Source organism: Danio rerio, chromosome 16 (assembly GCF_049306965.1).
Source record: "Danio rerio strain Tuebingen ecotype United States chromosome 16, GRCz12tu, whole genome shotgun sequence".
In the NCBI taxonomy this organism is placed as follows: Eukaryota; Metazoa; Chordata; class Actinopteri; order Cypriniformes; family Danionidae; genus Danio; species Danio rerio.
This window is the reverse complement of record NC_133191.1, coordinates 17,298,666-17,311,308: the sequence shown is the minus strand read 5'-3', so window position 1 is coordinate 17,311,308 and position 12,643 is coordinate 17,298,666.

Genomic DNA, 12,643 nt, shown 5'->3' with positions numbered 1-12,643 from the left:
CAAATGCAATAAAAATACAGTTACAATAGACTCGATCAGCTCGGTCAAAAAACTGTGTTGCTTCCAACATCCATAACTGCAATCTAACTTATGAACGTATGAACTAATGACCTCATGACGTATTACTGTTGGAAGGCAAAATACCAAAGTAACTGTTTTTAAATTATATTAATTATTAAATTATGCATTTTAGATAATACAATCACAGTGAATTCTTCAGAAAAAACAAAACAAAAAGCGCTCTGGGGTAAGTTCAAATGTATGGTCGGTGCTCTTTGGTTAAGGGATTCATCAACTCTGCAACAAGAATCAGTCCAAGGCACTCGAGTAAAGTGAAAAAATTAAAAAGCCTTTATTCACATGGCTAGATCTCTAAAAACCAACGCGTTTCGGCAGAAGTCTGCCTTCATCAGGGTAACAGTGATCAGGTGCGTCTAGAGTCTCTTTTGAGTACTACGGTCGACTCATTTAAACGTCTCCAATGGCACTCAAATAATTTAACAAGCAAACTCTACTACCATCATAAATTCGGCATAGATACACAAACACCCACTTGCATATGTGGGAAAAGAGAGAGAGAGAGAAGAAAAAAGAATATATATATATATATATATATATATATATATATATATATATATATATATATATATATATATATATATACATACATACACACATACATATATATACATACATATACATATATATATATATATATATATATATAAACATGCATACATACACATACATGTATACAATATATACACATACATATACATGGAAAATACATACATACATATAAACACATACATCAATGTATAATGACGATCTGTAAAGCATCTATAGAAAAACTCATTTATTCATTCATTTTCTTATCGGCTTAGTCCCCTCACTAATCCGGGGTCGCCACAGCGGAATGAACCGCCAACCAGCTACTTTCCACGCAGCGGATACCCCTCCAGCCGCAACCCATTTCTGGGAAACTATAGAAAAACTGTTTTACAAAAAGGAAGAGAAATCTAATTCACCATTCAAACCTGGAAATCTGGTTGCTTTTAATGTATATATCCAAAAAGTCTCTCTCTGTTTTAATCTTTTTATCCTGTCTCCTCCTCTTGTAGAATTATAAATATGTTCAATGCCAACTATTTTTAATGAACTTGGATTGCCATGACCTTGATTTTTATAATGTAGAGCCATAGGATATTGTGGATTACAGGTACGTATCGCATATTTATGCTCCGCTAATCTCAACTTTAGTTTTCTCTTGGTCATTCCTACATAAAAACAACCACAAGGACATTCCAGTCGATAAACAACAAAAGTAGTATTGCAATTGATAAATGAATTGATCTTAAATTCACGGCCCGAAGAAGGATCTCTAAATATGTTCGTCTTGAGCATGTTTTCACAATGGTTGCAATTACCACATCTGTAGTTCCCTGTTGTTTGATTTAACCATGTATTAGTTTTCTTAGTGGAAAGATGGCTTCTCACAAGTTTATCTTGGATAGTTGGAGCTTTTCGAAAGACTACAGAGGGGGATACAGGTAAAATTTCCCTAAGATGGGGGTCACTCATCAAAATATTCCAATTATTTTTTATAATTCTCTTTATTGTATTTGCCTCAGTACTGTATTGTGTCACGAAATAAACAGAACTTTCTGACTGGTTTAATCTGGGTCTTTTTATTAACAATTCATCTCTGTTGCTATCTTTTGCTTTATTATAAGATTTATAAATTACTCTATTTTTATAACCCCGTTGTTTGAATCTGTGAACCATGTCTTGTGATTTGATCTCAAAATCTTCTTCTTTGTCGCAAATTCTTTTCAATCTCTTAAATTGTCCAAAAGGAATATTTTCGATCAGCCATGGAGGATGGAAACTATCTGCTCTCAGGATTGTATTTCTATCTGTTTCTTTTCTAAAAATGGTGGTATGTAATTTTCCTGAAGTATCTTTAAAAATGTTTAAGTCCAAAAAATTTATTTGAGTGAATGAAAAATCCAAACTGAATCTCAGATTTGCGTTAGTATTATTTAAAAAAGCATGAAATTGCCTCAAATCTGCCTCCAATCCAGACCATATCAGAATAACATCATCTATATAACATCATTATTCACCACAGTGAATTCTTATTTTATTTTAATATCCGTTTTTATCATGTTTTAACCTTAACTAAATTATTATCACAAATGAATTATGCATAACTGGCTCTTACATTTAGACATTTACACAATTGAGCGAGAGAGGTCATGTTATTGCTCTTCGATTGGTCTCACGCAATTATGTGATGCGATTTCGCAGCTCAGAGTTCACCAAGCTTGAACGTTACAACACAATGAACTGCAAAACTTGTGCACGAGCTTGCGTTTCCGGTCTGACGCATTCATGTGCTTATGAATGGTAGTCTATGGGGAGAAAAGTCCAGTGTGACTGCAGCTTAATGCTAATAGGTAATATATGTAACAGTAGCTATGTTTCCATTCAAAACTTTGTGTGATCCTGAAATATGGCATGAAAGACGTGCTAATAAAGCAGCGTTACCATCCAACAAGTCAAAGAGAACAAAATCGTCACTTCCTGAATAACTGGCGCCAAATATCAGCAGTAAAAATTGAATTTTCGGCAGTAGAATAAGCTGCGTGAATATTTTCTTCATTTAATAAATCACTTGCACCTCAAAAGACAAATGCCGACACGCAATGAATGCGCGGTGGCGTTTTAAGGCGTCAGACTCGGAGCACAGACACTCTTGTCAGTTCTGGAGGTAATAAATATTTTAATAACTTTATTACTGAAATGTTTAAGGTGTTTTAGAATGACCAAAACAACATTTCAGATTTTTTTACAGTGTGCTCAGCCGGCTGGTTTGTCCATTCACACACATTTTCATCATCACATGATTTCTTAACATAATATAACAAAATAAAATGACTTTTTTTCAAATGCACTTACTGGAATTTTTTTGGTAAAAGTGTTGTCTTTGTAGTTTATGCGCAACTTATAGAATACAAAGTTTATCCTACTCATTTATGCGCATATGTTTTTTGTTACATTAGATGGATGGAAACGTAGCTAGTGACATGGCAAATGCACACTCTGATTGCATTCATATTACACACATTCACAGGATATACTTTTTAAACAGTTGTGCAATAAATTCTATTATTGGATAGGATGAGATATTTGAAGATAATATTGGGCATGTTCTCCCTGCACTCATGTGGGTCTCCTCTGGGTGCTTCAATTGCCAAATAAGTCCACAAGTCCAAAGACATGCGGTACAGGAGAATTAGGTAGGCTAAATTGTCTCTAGTGAATGAGTGTGTATGGATGTTTCCCTGAGATGGTTTGCAGGTGGAAGGGCATCCACTGCGTAAAACATGTTTACATCCATTTGACGGCCATATCGTAAATGGCACCTATTTTACTCCTTTTTCTAGATTTAGGATATTTTTTTTAGTGTCTCCAGAACGTGTCTGAAAACTTTCAGATAAAAACACCCATTAGATTATTTACTATACTTTTAAGAATATTGGGATTTTTTATTTATTTTTATTTTTTTTTGCTTAATCACTATGTAGCTGTTTTTATTGCCTGGCTTTAATGCTATAGAAAATAAGGGATATGCCCACCATAATAAGGGATTCTCCCGTCCTCCTTTAAAAAAATCCCCAAATTACTAAACATGCTCATTTGGAGCTGTTTCATTGTAAATAAACAGTTAAATTGTCAGTAACATAATTTATTATAATTACTTACAAAAGAAAAAAAAAATAGTATACATTAGCAGCAAATAAATTAGCAAACAGATCAGCTTATTAAAATAGCTATTATAATGAAATAGAATCAAATCTCATTAGCCGTTTCTTCACTGTATAATGTATACATTCTGATTAAAGAGCAACGAATGAATGTATTATTTAGATTTTTTTTTCGTTTGATTAAAATAAATAACAGTGGTCACTTTAAAAATGCACACATCTAACATAATAAAAGCATTTGACTGCTTTTCTAACTATTTATGCTCGTTTAGGACTAAATAACTTTTGTTTGGAAAAAACACTCACCAAGATCAACATCTTTTGATATTAAAGAGCCCATATTATGGGTTTTTGAAAATTCCCCTCCATGTAGTGTGTAACACAGCTCTAAGTGAAGTGAAGTATCCTGCTAAGGCTTAAATCTGTAAGAATACAGTGTTTAAAACGGTTGATTCATCTATAAAAGAGTCGACTCATAGTGCTTCAAACGAGTCGCCTTGATACCGAGTCATTAGGTGTTTCGCCATGACGTATGAACGAAACCAAGTTATTCACATGCACGCGCAAACCCGGGAGATTTCAAACCTGAGGCCCCGCCCTCTGACGCAGAAACCCAAACACACACACACACCCACAAACACATGCACACAAACATGCCGGTCGATTGAAGTCACACTGCAGATGGATATTATCGAGGGTCTACCCAAAGATGAAACATCAGCATTATAACCAAGCAGTTGGAAACTACTGGAAAATACAAGCTACAAATACTTCATCTGCGTTTGTTAAAGTAAAGATCAGTAAAGAGTAAGTTAACTTACTGATGGATGTCAGGATGGGTTTCTTCCTCCATTTCTCAAGTGTAAGTACGTGCGATTAAAGTTGTTGCCTCGTTGACTCTAGCTTGCAAATGTATTTAGTTGTGATTTGTTACTTGTAACCGAGTGTACTGTATCAGGTTAACTGGCTGTATTCTCTTATCGCGTGCATAGTCACGTTAAAAACGCGACGCGTGCTGCTTTGTTTATGGAGCTCCGTAGTAGAGGTCTGCATTCCCGCGGCTGTCCCTGCGCCGGATTTCTGCGGCGAGGGAATAAATTTCCGACTAAATCGCGGGAGCGGTCGGTAACGGGTTTAATTTGGGATGGGAGCGGGCTGTCTAGCAATATCACGGATATTGCTATGCGAATGAGACAGAGAGAGAGCTTTGCCTGTGTGTCTGCTTGGTGCTTATTTGCCACCCTTCAGAGTAAGACTTAAATTACGAGAGAAATTCTGGAAAATACCTTCACGGGATCATAGCGGGACAGAACTGTAAAATAGGGGAGAATCCCTGGTAAAACGGGAGGATTGACAGGTATGATAGACTATAGTTCTCCCCAGCCACGTGCCTGTCAGATTGTGCCTTAATCTCTGCTTAATTATGCAGACTTTTATATAACTTAATAAATTAAACAGATGAAAATAATAATCATGCCCCTCACAGTTGTCATGACGGGTAATATTAGCTATATGCACCAAACTATATTTTGTACCAGGCTGTAAACATGTTTAAAACGGGCCAATTTAGCATTGCAATCAGTAAACATCTGGGGCCTCATGTACAAAGACTTGCGTTGAGTTCATACTAAAACATTGTGTACTCCCAAAACTAAATGTGCATATGCAGTAAAAAATTCAGATATATGAAACAGTACATAAGAGGAATCCCACGCTTATTCTCTTTGTACATCCAAATTAATGTAAAACTGAGCACACATGCACGAGCGTAAAACCCCTCCCTGCCTTCCCCCCTTAATAAATATGGTAATGACTCTACTTTGGCAAAGCAAGCAAAAAGAGAAACTTTGAACAGAATGTAAATTGGAGGTCTTCCTATCGGAGGTAGACCGGAGAAAAACAGTGTTTTTTGCAAGTTTGTCCTCAAGAATTAATAGCAAACAGAAAAAAATTGAGTGGGAGAGTTTAGCTGACTCAGTTTACACAGGGGGATCTGAACATAAATAAAAAAAAAGAAATTTTCTGATGTACAGGTGTAAAATTTTGTAGTGTCTATTTAGGGTAAGTGCAAATAGCACACCTCGTTGGAATGAGCTAGTTGAGTGATTCCCGTTCATCACCGTTTGATTGACAGAGACAACAAACCTAAAGAGAGCAGCAAACAGCAGCGTGAGTGGCATAGCTCGTAAAGCGCATGGCAACATGTTTTGACATGACTGATCATGAACCCGGTTCCAAACCAGCGTCTAAGGAACTCATTCTTCTTTTTTCCCCAATTACATATCAGATTTTGCCTACTCTTCATCACAAGGAAGACAAGTAGGAATCATTAATAAGTGTGTATTATGTTAAGCGCATTAATAAGTGTGTATTGTGTTAAGCGCATTTGAGCATCACATATTATTTGCACATTTATTGAATGGAAATGTTTCCGATTCGCGTATGCAAATCAATCTTCAGATGGCACCTTTATAGCAATGTGCATACAGTCGATTGCATTGGGGAAAATCTTGCGCTTTAATGTTTGGCTGGTCAACTGCATTGTATGGAAACCTTATATACCTGCTAGACATGCGGATGATCCTGTCCCATACGGCTGCCATTGCACGGCTGAAAGATGCTTTGTTGTGTGCAATTTAACATAATTGCTTCAGGAGTCGCCAATGGAAATAAAGCAAACACACACAAGAAATGCAAGTACGCCAGACATGAAGTTGGCCTGGACCAACGCACGTTCATTTCATCGTTAGTAAATCCAAATGTGAGCGTGAAATCTGGCATACGCAAAGTTTTTGTGCATATGCAGCTTTGATGCATGAGGCCCCTGGAGTTCCTGGAGCCAGCCCTCAAAGGTGAGTCGATGAATTGGAGTTTCAGTTACTTCTGTATTGGCTTCACGAGGGAGAGCGGGAGGTTGTCGCTTGGTTATAACAATAAGGCCCAATCCCAATTCTATTTTAGTACCCCTTCCCCTTAGCCCTTACATCCGAGGGTTAAAGAGAAGGGCTTCAAAATTTATCATTAGAATTGGGACAGCACCTGCACACGTCATCATGTCCTCGCGATTTCTTGCTTCATATGAGATCAGACGATCGCGACTGCTGGAGTGATTCCAGTTGTGTTATTTTTTGGCATTTAACTTCAGGAAATCACTGAAGGCATATATGTTATCATAATGATCTAATGTGGCAATAAGATCGTGAAATGATGAATTTAACACACGGGCCATACTCATCAATGTAAACACACAAAAACAGCATTAACATTATAGCAGACACTAAAAAGTTTGACAGCTACTAGACATTTCTGACAGGGTATTCCAGTGTCATCGAGTGCAAGAAAGTTGTGGGACTGCTGTAGAGGAGTTATGATTGGGGATTATAGATTGCGAAATTTAGCGTATTTTATTTTAGCGTTATTTTTTTAAAAGCATGACGGTAAACATGAACGCGGTTATAAATATATTAAAATCTGTGTGTTTGTTGTAAAAAATTGTAATACTGACAAAAATACTAATTTGTGGATCTCTTTACTTCCGGGTGCAGCTGTTGCTGGGGTATTCTGGGAATTTTTTCTTACCCCTTGGTTTCAAGTGTGATCCTGATAAGTCTTAATTGGAAGGGGTGTATACCCCTTGCCCTTAGCCCTACGCCTTCAAGCCTTAGGCTGCATCCCAAACCGCATACTTCTGTACTATATAGTACGTTAAAATCACTATGCGAGAATTGACCCAAGCCCCACCCTCCTTAGTTACTGTTGCTACGCCTGTCAAGCTTTCGTGCCTGGCACGGCTTTTACAATGTGTAAGCTCCAGTGTCAGACATTGCCAAGGATATAATGTCATTTTTGGCGAACAGGTGAAATATCCGAGAACGCCAGACAAAAAAGGACTGAAGTATGCATTACAGGGGTATATTCACGACATAATAGGCAACCGAATAGAAAATAATTCAATTAAAATTGAAGCTAGCTTAGCCTAGCCTCCTCAAACGCTGACCATTCAGCAGCTTAGGTCATGCTCAGCAGGAGAGGTGAAATAAAAAAAATAATCTAATAAAACCGTGATTACTCTATTTTTAGCCAAAAAGCCTGATAGATTAATTGTAGTGCAATGAAAAATAGTGTTACCAACCGACTCAGAAACACGCAGTGCTTCTACATCATGCATTTATAGAAAGAAATAAGCATCATTGACCCATAACAATGTACAGTAAGCTACCTATAACTGTCTGTGTGTTTGTGTGCTGTTTATAAATGGATGAAAAACAGCTGCAGGTAAAGTATATTGATCGCAAGTGTTCAGTTTGTGATCATATCTTGGTTTTGTTCTGTTGATTCGTAATTTCAAATCTTCGTAGCTTGATATAAATGGAAATATGAAGTTCAGTAAAGTTTGCAGCAGATTCGCAGATTCGTATTTTCTATATCAATTACTCATGTCATTATGACCTATTTGGTATTAGACTAACGTTACTTAGGCGAAGGATTAAACGAGGCATAACTCATAAAATCTAGCGAAAAAAAAAAAGAAAAAGACAGCTGGGAAACATAACCTGCTTTGTATTTTTGTAGACATCACAGTTTAGATCTGTTTAGGGTAAGAGGTGTGTGAATTATTGCAGTCTATCACTGAATGTGTCAGGAATATCAAAACAAAATTAACTTGTCTCCGCTTCTTTAGCGCCCGTCACACAGCTTGATCCACGCTGGCATTTCTCCCCTTGGGTTTTTGGTTTTGAAAATGGAAAAAATTCCACCATCCCGTCCAAACTTTACAGATACCAGGTATCAAATTTGCACAATCCATATGCACAACACTGGTCTGTTTCCCTTGCGCGAAAGCTTGACAGAGCCCCTGCGCGCAGCTACGTTACTAAGCCACAATTGGTGGATGCCGGTTTTTGGGTGTGGCTTAGCGAAGGGTCAATTGGGACACCACTACCCCTTCACAGGCACGCGCAAAACGAGGGGTAGGGGTAAGAGGAAGGGCTAAGGCAGTGGTCACCAAACTTGTTCCTGGAGGGCCGGTGTCCTGCAGATTTTAGCTCCAACCCTAATCAAACACACCTGAACAAGCAATTTAAGGTCTTACTGGGTATACTTGAAACATCCAGGCAGGTGTGTTGAAGCAAGTTGGAGCTAAACCCTGCAGGGACACCGGCCCTCCAGGACCAGGATTGGTGACCCCTGGGCTAAGGGGTAGAAATTGGGATTGGGCCTAAGTCACACAAATTTTCGTTACAAAGTTCATGCATGCACACACACACAGCAAGCACGTTTAACTTTGTGACCAGATACACTGCTGGATGGATATTTCTTATGTTAATGTACAAAATTTAACATTCACAAATTGGTACTAAAACGTCTTTTTATATATAATTGTACTGACACACGGCTGTGGCGATACAGTAAAAACGGTAAAATCGCTGTAATTCATTACAAACTTTTTAAACGTTTTAAGCTTGTAAAACTCAGTCTTGATCACATTTAATAATGATTGATGATCACAAAGAGCTGAACAAATCTTTTAATCCCACATCCTGTCTTGTGGATATGATTATCCAAATTGCTATGTAGACATGTTAACACGGGGCTGTCAATCAATTGGGTGGGAGGAAAAACCTCTGTCACGTTGGGGTGGGCCCCAAAATGGAAGGGATTTGTATCCTATTTTAACGTCAGAAAATTTCTAAAAAAAAAAAAAAGAGTTGTTGTCTTTATGTCACCACAGTACTGTCCAAAAGGCTTCCAAACGATGATTTAGATAATAGAAGTGTAGGGGTTATACAAACAACATCTCAGCAGCCTGGTGAATATCAAAATGCCATATAGATGTAGAATGAAAATAAAATAAGCAGAAGCACTGTTTAGCACACACAAAAGATACTCATCTAACTGCATATTACTGGGCAGGAGGTGTTGCCTATATGTACATTTGCCATCCCATCTGTCTTTTAATTTACATTCTGCTATGTTTTCCAGTGTCTCTTTAGTGCATCTATGAGCCTGTTTGTGTCTTGTCGTGACTGCAAAATTGACTGTGCGGATAATCCTCTCGCAGCAGGCAAATGTTTTAGAGGTTTCATTATGTATCACAACTGACTGCAGAAACGTGTAGGCCTTCGCTGAAGTCTGTATCTTGAAAACAGCTTGTCAAACTCTGGTACAATTCTACTGCTTATTAGTTCACCCAAATAAGGGTTAAATTTTGCTGTTCTTTGCTCCCCCTAATTTCTAAATCGTTTTATGGCACATTATCCAGGGCTGTTTTATGCGCAAAGAGGCTATAATAGTCATCCACTGTGCTAGAATTATTTTTCATCCATTCAGTATGAATAGAACATGCTTAATTTGCTGGCAGCTACCTATCTGCAGTTCTAGCATGATGTTAAGTAGGAATGTGACTGGTTATAGTTTTATATATTAAAAAAAAAATACACAGATTTAAAGAGAACCACAGGTCAACAAGGTGATTGCAAAACACCAGCTTCTGCTTCAAACTGGACTGACTGAATATCTACTATTAAATATCATTCAAAAATATACAGTAGAATCGTGTCGATCTGAATGGAATGCGATGAGTTTGCAGCTGGATATTATTGGGAGATAGCTGACAGGTACAGTGAACAGCTCTGCCAGAGCGCGTCTGAAGCTCATATGTAAGTTTATTTTTCACTCTATGGCAGAAACACCATTGCACCTCTCTAGATCCTCCTGTATAGGCACACATTCATTATAAAACACTCACAGGACATTAATTAAGACAACTTTGCAGATATGGTAAATAGTTTACAAAAAAATACACAAAGAGACTTGATCAAACAGATGTGATCATAAGGCTGTTTTTGACCGAGTTTAAAGTAATCAATCAGAGAACAGGAGATAGCACACTACTTAGATTATGTTAATATAATATCATACTAATAATAAAATTAAAAAATTGTAGAATATTATTGAGAGTTAATTTTAATCTCATACGCCATATGCAGGATCACTGAGGCTCACGGGTTGAGAACCCCTGATAAATATATATATATATATATATATATATATATATATATATATATATATATATATATATACACACACACACACACACACACACACACACACACATACATGTTGTTTATTAAATGCAAAAATTGGCGCATTTAAGGTCTGTTTTCTTTAAAAATCAGCAATCTTCACTGGCTGGGTGATATGCGAAATAAAGTGGGCCTTAGATTGTACAAGAAGCACTGCAGTAAATTAAATTTTTCCCCGCCATGTCTTTATAATATGAGCATTTATTTTACCCCAGTATATTCAATGGAGCTTCTGCGCTAGCCTGCTGATTCTGTTGGGCAAGTACGAGTAAAAGGCCTTTTGTCTTGTTACGCTTGAACAACTAAATGAATGCCAAAGTTTATTTAACTTAATGTATTGTAATTACATTACAACATCGATGCTGTAAAAGGAACCGTATAAAATAGAAAAAAAATTCACAATAACCGGCCACCGGAAGTTTATCAGTATGGGAACAACACTAGCTCAGCATATACCCTATTGACTGATTGTCAGACTGTAAATCAGAGTCTCCCTCAACTATTTTATAAAGAATCCTCTCTGCTTCAGTTCTGCCCCCTACAACATGCAGTCCCTAATTACATTAAGATGGTCCTGGTGTCCACTATAGTGGACAGTTAAAAAATATATGGATGATATTTTGAAACAAACAAGATTACAGCTTTAAAAAGCTAAATGTATTGTTCCTGACACTTTATTAAACAAATTTATATGTAATAATAATAGTAAAAAAAACATTTAAAAAAGCTAAATTTTACATACCTCTCTCCTTCCTATAAAATGTGCCTGTTTGTATGTCGGCAATTTTGGATAGAAGTGGTTCCTAGCATGCCAGCCAATCAAATGACATATCACTAGAAAGCACAGTACAACAGGACTTGACAGAGTAGTCAATCGGCAGGGTCTCAGGAAAGATTTTACGTCCATACTTTAACTTTAATTTTACTTTAAGTTTTTTAAAATATATAATATAATAGACTATAACAAAAAATACTTTTATGCGGCAAAAAGGTTTTTTTCTGTGTTTCTCATTTAAATTTCAAAAGAAGGTAATGATTCGCACTCAATTGCTTTATACTGTTTTTATTCTTACTTTCTTACATTTTACGGGTGATAACAGACAAAATTTAAATTTCCCCAAACTTTTTCAATAATTGGCAGGAAGACATCTGCCGACACTGTGGTGAAAACCATGGAAGCATGCCATGGTTAACCCTGAGCAAATATCTTAAAACTCTGTGTTACATTTAACCCTACGTTACTTTGTGTCCAGTGCTCCCCTACATGTTTTAGACAGATCCTTCATATGGCACATTTACCCCAAACACACACATATTTAGTTAGTTTTTTTTATTTTTTTTTATCACGAATGACATTCCCACCAAATGTTTCTGCTTGCTACTTTAAAATGTACACGTTGATCTGTTTTAGCACGGTTCAGTCACAGCTGGATCTTTCTCTCTACAGTTTGCTCCAAACTTTCTGAACTCTAAAACCTTTATTTTGAAATGTAGTGCTTTTCTCATGGTCTGCTGTCCTCTCACCCACCCGCACGCCTACACAGATTAATCTGCCCACTGTTATTTCTCACCATACATACACATACACTCGCATTGCTAGATTCCCAGCCTACAGAACTGCAGAAAACACACACACACACACTCACACATACCACCTTCGCCTCTTTCTCTCACTCCGAGGTGACACACTGGTGGGCTCTAGCCGTATCCTATCATACCCTCGTTTTTCATCCTTGTCTCATCCCTCTCTTTTCGCCCACTCGTCCTCCCACACACCTTCTCTCTCAT